This window comes from Nerophis lumbriciformis, linkage group LG34 (genome assembly GCF_033978685.3).
Source record: "Nerophis lumbriciformis linkage group LG34, RoL_Nlum_v2.1, whole genome shotgun sequence".
Classification (NCBI taxonomy): domain Eukaryota; kingdom Metazoa; phylum Chordata; class Actinopteri; order Syngnathiformes; family Syngnathidae; genus Nerophis; species Nerophis lumbriciformis.
In genome coordinates this window covers 3,706,068-3,713,317 of record NC_084581.2, presented here as the reverse complement: position 1 = coordinate 3,713,317, position 7,250 = coordinate 3,706,068, and positions in this window count along the sequence as shown.

Genomic DNA, 7,250 nt, shown 5'->3' with positions numbered 1-7,250 from the left:
AGACTTGCGCATAGCTCTTCGGGTATACCTCTACCATGTCTGGAAATATCTGCTGACATAGTAGATATGACAAAATATGTCTAACTAAAGTTTCAAATTCCAAATGACTTGTTTGGAGCAAGTTTCGAAGAAGTTTGTTTTATAAATATCTCTGCCATACCTCCCTGGTTTCATTTCAAATTTTTTAAGACTTATAAGGATCCCAAATTCACAAAATCAGGTACCAATAGGTATGAAAAGTTGGTTTTCCATTATAGTACCCTTTTGAATGCCTCACCAAAGGTGGCAATATTAATACAAAGACAAGCATCCAGACAAGAATTTTAAAGACCGACAGGGAATAACGTAGTTTATTAGCTCCCATGTAGACATAAAGATACTGTTGTGTCCAGACAGAGTCACGCAGAGTCCAACGCTCTTTTTATCAAACTGTTTTACTTGCTACACGTCTTATCTGTGTAGTTGTAGCCTTAGTAGTGTTTTTGGCATTTAATTTAGTACTTGCTTCTGTCTTAAAGCACAGGCCAGGAGTGGCAACCATAAATTGTTAAGTATTTAATACCATGACAATATAGCTTTCTATTCTATTCTAACCTAGTCCTAGATTATGACAAACTATATGTAATCAATTTAGGGCTAAGATTGTATGGTAAAATAAAGTCTATTTATTACCCTTTATTTTGAAATGTATCAAAGTATTAAAATATATATTAGAACCGGTATCAACCAGAGGTGGGTAGAGTAGCCAGAAATTGTACTCAAGTAAGAGTACTGTTACTTTAGAGATTTATTACTCAAGTAAAAGTAAGGAGTAGTCACCCAAATATTTACTTGAGTAAAAGTAAAAAGTATGTTGTGAAAAAACTACTCAAGTACTGAGTAACTGATGAGTAACATACACACACATATCATTCATATATATATATATATATATATATATATATATATATATATATATATATATATATATATATATATATATATACACACACACACACTTATATATATATATATATATATATATATATACACACACATATATACAGTATATAATTTATATTTATTTATTTTGCCGTTTTTGTTTACATGTTAAAGGTGTTTTAATGAATATACATGCATGTTTAACACATATAGATTCCTTTCTTTCATGAAGACAAGAATATAAGTTGGTGTATTACCTGATTCTGATGACTTGCATTGATTGGAATCAGACAGTAGTGATGATAGCGTCCACGTTTTCAAATGGAGGAGAAAAAAAGTTCCTCCTTTCTGTCTAATACCACATGAAAGTGGTTGGTTTTTGGCATTTTATTTGTCCAGCTTCCATATTCGTTTTTATACACTTTACGAGAAATACATTGGCGGCAAACTCCGTAGCTTGCTAGCTTGTTTGCGCTGGCTTTCGGAGACTCTTATTTTGAAAGCGCAGTCGCGATGGAGCGGCACTTTTATTGTGAAGACAGGAACTGTGCAGTCAGTCTTTAGGCTTTTGACGGGATGTACGGTTGAAATAAAAAAAGGGTCTTTTTTCCTTCACACTTTTGATTGATTGATTGAAACTTTTATTAGTAGATTGCACAGTGCAGTACATATTCCGTACAATTGACCACTAAATGGTAACACCCCAATAAGTTTTTCAACTTGTTTAAGTCAGGTCATGTGACCGCCTGGCTCTGTTTGATTGGTCCAACGTCACCAGTGACTGCATCTGATTGGTGGAACGGAGTGAACGTCGCCAGTGACTATTTGTTGAAACGCAGGCACTATGACAAACCAAAACAAAGTATGCATTAACAGATCGATAAAAATTAGTAGCGAGTAGCGAGCTGAATGTAGATAAAAGTAGCGGAGTAAAAGTAGCGTTTCTTCTCTATAAATATACTCAAGTAAAAGTAAAAGTATGTTGCATTAAAACTACTCTTAGAAGTACAATTTATCCCAAAAGTTACTCAAGTAGATGTAACGGAGTAAATGTAGCGCGTTACTACCCACCTCTGGTATCAACATATTTTATATGTAGTTAGCTTTAAACCAACATTGTTGCCAGCAGTTATTTGTTCTACATCCACTGCTGCAAACATAAATCAATTCCAAACCACTACCGATACTATTCCTTTCTTAAGAACATACTTTTCTTTCTTGTTAATGGTAGCCATGTTGCTGCTGTGTGCACATCTCTCTTAAGGAAACAAGGGGGAGGGCAGAAGCAACGGAATCTCCTGAGGGCAAAAGGAGCAGGCAGGGGAAAAAAACAACAATCTTTTCTCCACCTTCTATAACAAAAAACTTAAATTAATGGATATAATTGACATATTGACCAGGCCTACAAAGACTCATTGACAGGGTACACATGCACTTTAATATGATCCAATACAATACTTCAAGGCTGTGATTTTATTGATATTCAGAGATATGAATACAGTTAAAAACTAGATTTCACCTTGTGGAGTCTAATTATTAACAATAACATTTTCATGGACAATCATCAGTCTAGGTTAGGTTAGGTTACTTTATTAGTAACCAAAGGTAAACTTGTTTAGCAAGATCAGGACATCCATTAAACATACAGGGAACAAGTAAAATCTTAGACATGCAACTCATAGACCTAACACATAACAGGCAATACACATATTTGGTAAGATTACAAATTGTAAATGTACTCAAAGTCCCCATAAAAATGATTTGGTAAATATAGAATCACAATCAGATTAAGTTTGGGACAAGCCAAGATAATTACACACAAACATATGGGCAAAAAAAGGACTACAACATGTCTCGTTCTGTATGTTTAATCTGACCAAGTTTTTCTTCATGTCCTGCGCACATTTTATGGCTAACTGAGAGTCCGAGGGTCAAATCCAGCCCGGGGAAGAAGACAGACCGGTCATCAAGTTCAGTTCAAAACTTAGACTTTAACACTTTTGCAGCTAATTCCTAAAAATACAAGTGCACTTCTGTTGCATGGAGGAACTTAATTGGACCTGTGTCAACACAATGGCAGATCCTTGCATTGCCATTCTAACCTCCCAAGGGCAGAGTATGTTGCGTAACCCCCAAAAATGATCAAAAATAAATGTTCACTACAGAAGATGCTGGTTTTTAAAATTAGAATAGTAGTGGAGGGAGGAATCTGGCCTCCCGGGCCTTAGCTTTTTGGAACAGTTTATTTGAATAGCCGTGTCCTTTGGTGTGGGCTAAAATCATTTGCAATATACCATTGCCAATCTGTCTACTATCAGCAGTGTTGGGACTAACGCGTTACAAAGTAACGCGTTACTGTAACGCCGTTAGTTTCGGCGGTAACTAGTAATCTAACGCGTTATTTTTTATATTCAGTAATTCAGTTACCGTTACTACATGATGCGTTACTGCGTTATTTTACGTTATTTTTTAATGTAGTATCGGCTAGAAACAGAAGAAGTGTCGTCCTTCTGTCTCACAAGGAAAAGAAAAGGCGTGCTTTCCTCGACCGAGGAGCGGAGCGCAGGGGAGACGTTCCTCCAGGGCCTATGTATTTCGGGGCTAACAACTTTCACTTTACCCGGCAGTGGGTCTTTACAGCTCCGGACTCGAGGGTGAATGATGAGGCCGGCGGTTTGTTGCAACTTTGCGACTTTATTGGTGTCTTACACGCAGCCATCCACCAAGCGAGAGCACCTGCACACACTAACTGTTGCGCTCCCTCACCTCTCTCGCCCACTCATTCACTGACGTCACTCACCTCACATGCTGTCATTTCTTAAAGGGCCACACGCACACACACATACGCTACTCTCATAACAACTAACAAGACATCATGGTGAAGCCAGAAGTCGAGTTTCTTAACAAGTTAACATGGAGACATTGTCACTGCTTTTCTTTTGTCGAGCACAAAGAAAATAACATTTTAGTTAAATGTAAGTTGTGTCTTGGATCAAAGATCCTATCTACTTAAAGTTAAAGTGCCAATGATTGTCACACACACACTAGGTGTGGTGAAATTATTCTCTGCATTTGACCCATCACCCTTGATCACCCCCTGGGAGGTGAGGGGAGCAGTGAGCAGCAGCAGTGAGCAGCAGCAGTGACCGCGCCCGGGAATACTGCCCAAAACAGCAATTCAAATCTGCTGAAACAGCTACATAAATGGTAAATGGGTTATACTTGTATAGCTTTTCTACCTTTTTAAGGAACTCAAAGCGCTTTGACACTATTTCCACATTCACCCATTCACACACACATTCACACACTGATGGAGGGAGCTGCCATGCAAGGCGCTAACCACCACCCATCAGGAGCAAGGGTGAAGTGTCTTGCTAAGGACACAACGGACGTGACTAGGATGGTAGAAGGTGGTGATTGAACCAGTAACCCTCAGATTGCTGGCACGGCCACTCTCCCTACTTCGCCACGCCACATAAGCAACATGCTTCAATGAAGCTAGTAAAGAGAGACACAGACTCCGATGCCACTTCACCTCTACCTAAGGATTTTAACGGAGGGACTGCTAGCCAGGGCAACATTGATAGAGCCATTGCAGCGTATGTGCTAGAAGACATGCAGGCTATTTCTACAGTGGAGTCACACGTTTTCAGGCAGCTAATTAGCATGATACCGGCGTCAAACAACAAATGGCACGGAAAACATGTTCCAAGTACCTGGACAGTGAGCACATAAACATGGAAAGCGAGCTAAAGAAAACACTCCAAACTCTGCCTCTGCTCATCATTGAAGGTACACACTCTATCAATTCTCTTATATACTCTTTCATTCTAGACTTCTAGAGTGTTTGATTATCACATCACTCTAAATGTATAGACTATAAAGTTCACAAACATAAAGAGGGATGCTAGTGGGCCAGGCCAATCTTTCCTTATCTCTAAACTAAAACTGGGGAAACGTGTAGAGTGTTCTGGGCTTCACTACAGTGTTGATCTCCTGAATACATGATTTTATTTCACAATTCCTTGAGAAAAAAAAATGCCTGGTTAGGCTTTGTGTATGTCATGTGTGCCTTCCTTGGGTGAAGCCAGCTTTACAGCTATGTTGTCATTATGCTGTTTGTTACTTATGTATGTTATGTTGCAGCTATTTAAAATAGTTTTGTCAATTTGTGTTGGCCTGAAATAAACTGGCCCTTTGAAACATATCTTTGTCTTTGTGTGTTGTATGTAGACCACATTGCTTAGCAGAGTTCAGTGATGCAAATGCATGTCAAGTTGATCAACACATTGTATTATTCTCCAGTGCAATAACAGTACTGAAATGAAGGCGTGGCGCAGTGGAAGAGTGGCCGTGCGCGACCCGAGGGTCCCTGGTTCAATCCCCACCTAGTACCAACCTCGTCATGTCCGTTGTGTCCTGAGCAAGACACTTCACCCTTGCTCCTGATGGGTGCTGGTTAGCGCCTTGCATGGCAGCTCCCTCCATCAGTGTGTGAATGTGTGTGTGAATGGGTAAATGTGGAAGTAGTGTCAAAGCGCTTTGAGTACCTTGAAGGTAGAAAAGCGCTATACAAGTACAACCCATTTATCATTTATTTATTTATTTAAAAGGGCATTAATGAGAGCCTTAAAAAAAGGGAGAAAAAAAAGAAGTAACTAAATAGTTACTTTTCACAGTAACGCATTACTTTTTGGTGTAAGTAACTGAGTTACTTTTGAAATAAAGTAACTAGTAACTGTAACTAGTTACTGGTTTTCAGTAACTAACCCAACACTGACTATCAGTGAGTTTAATTTGGGATCATTTGTTCAAATTACCCTGGAGGAGTTCATCAAAAGAATTTGGCTGGTCTAAACCGAAATGGCTGACTTTTTCTGCGAACATAAATTTTTCTTGTGTCACGGTAGACATGGACACAAAATGTTATGACCATCCGTGAAATTGATGTTAGTGGCAATTTTTTTCTAAATGAATAGGCGGCGCTACTAAGTGAGTGTTAGGAGCCCAAGAATATACGTAATATTTTCACCGGGCCTCAGGCACTTGCAAATTTTGTAAAAGGTTAAGGCCCCCAAAAATGCGATAAGATGGTGCAAATAATAAACATTGGAGCTTCAGTCGAGCCTTGATTTGTGTTTATGATTTTGGTTATAGTTTTCAGTGATGTACAATTGCATAATGGGAATTTCTAATATTATTTGTTTTTGTTACCCATCCATCCATCCATCCATTTTCTACCGCTTGTCCCTTTCGGGGTCGCGGAGGGTGCTGGAGCCTATCTCAGCTGCATTCGGGCGGAAGGCGTATTGGAATATTTCCTTTAGTACTTATATATTAAAGTGTCCAAGTGTACAAACATGAGTGTGTTGTTGGTAATCCATTCTGCTGTCTGACTAAAAGCAAAAACACATTTGACAAATTTGTCAAAGAATGCACAATATTGTTTTGCCATTGTGGTTAATTGAATTTAAACATATGGTGAATGAAAACGATAAATCATGCTCGATGGTTATGTACTTATATACAGTAATATTTGCGATTATTTATGTTCATCTGAACACTTCTTTCTATCAGAGCTGTCAAAATGAACACTAATGCATCTTAATCCATTATCAAGAAATTTTAATGATCTCTGCTCATGCAAAATAAATAACGATTAATATATATTAATTATTAAGGATTAACTGTAATTAATTCACAGTAACCCTATGATTAATCTGATTTAAAAATGTAATTGTTTAACAGATATAGTTTATACCCATTAAACCACATTTCATTAATGACATTAATTTTGATAACCTATTTATTGCACATTATGATCAGTACTGTACTCAATTCCGCAGAGTGCACATTATTTATAACAAAATTTAATCACATTATCACAAGCCCATACTTGTCTTAGTCAAGGTCAAATTAAAATAATAAACTACTTGACCTTATATATCCAGTATATATATATGTGTATATGACTCACTCGCATTCAAAGTTCTAAGTGATGAACAAAGTCTTGTGTTACCTTTCATGTCTGCAGCGATGAAACAAAACATTGTTAATGAACGCTTATGTCACCTGTAGTACCACTGGACTGTTTTCATAAACACACAAAGGTCCAACTGTCACATTTATATAAGTGTCTGTCTGCTTGTAAGAGCAATACTTTGAGTAATTCTGTTTGTCCGTATCAGTGTTTCAGTCAGCCTTAATATCTATGGAGGAGATTGAGTACACAGGCTAGACCGGCCGACCTATATTAGGCTTGAGGTTACTACAAACAAACATGGACAGAGATCAAACTAAACGTAATCTTTTGCACTACTTCCAGATTA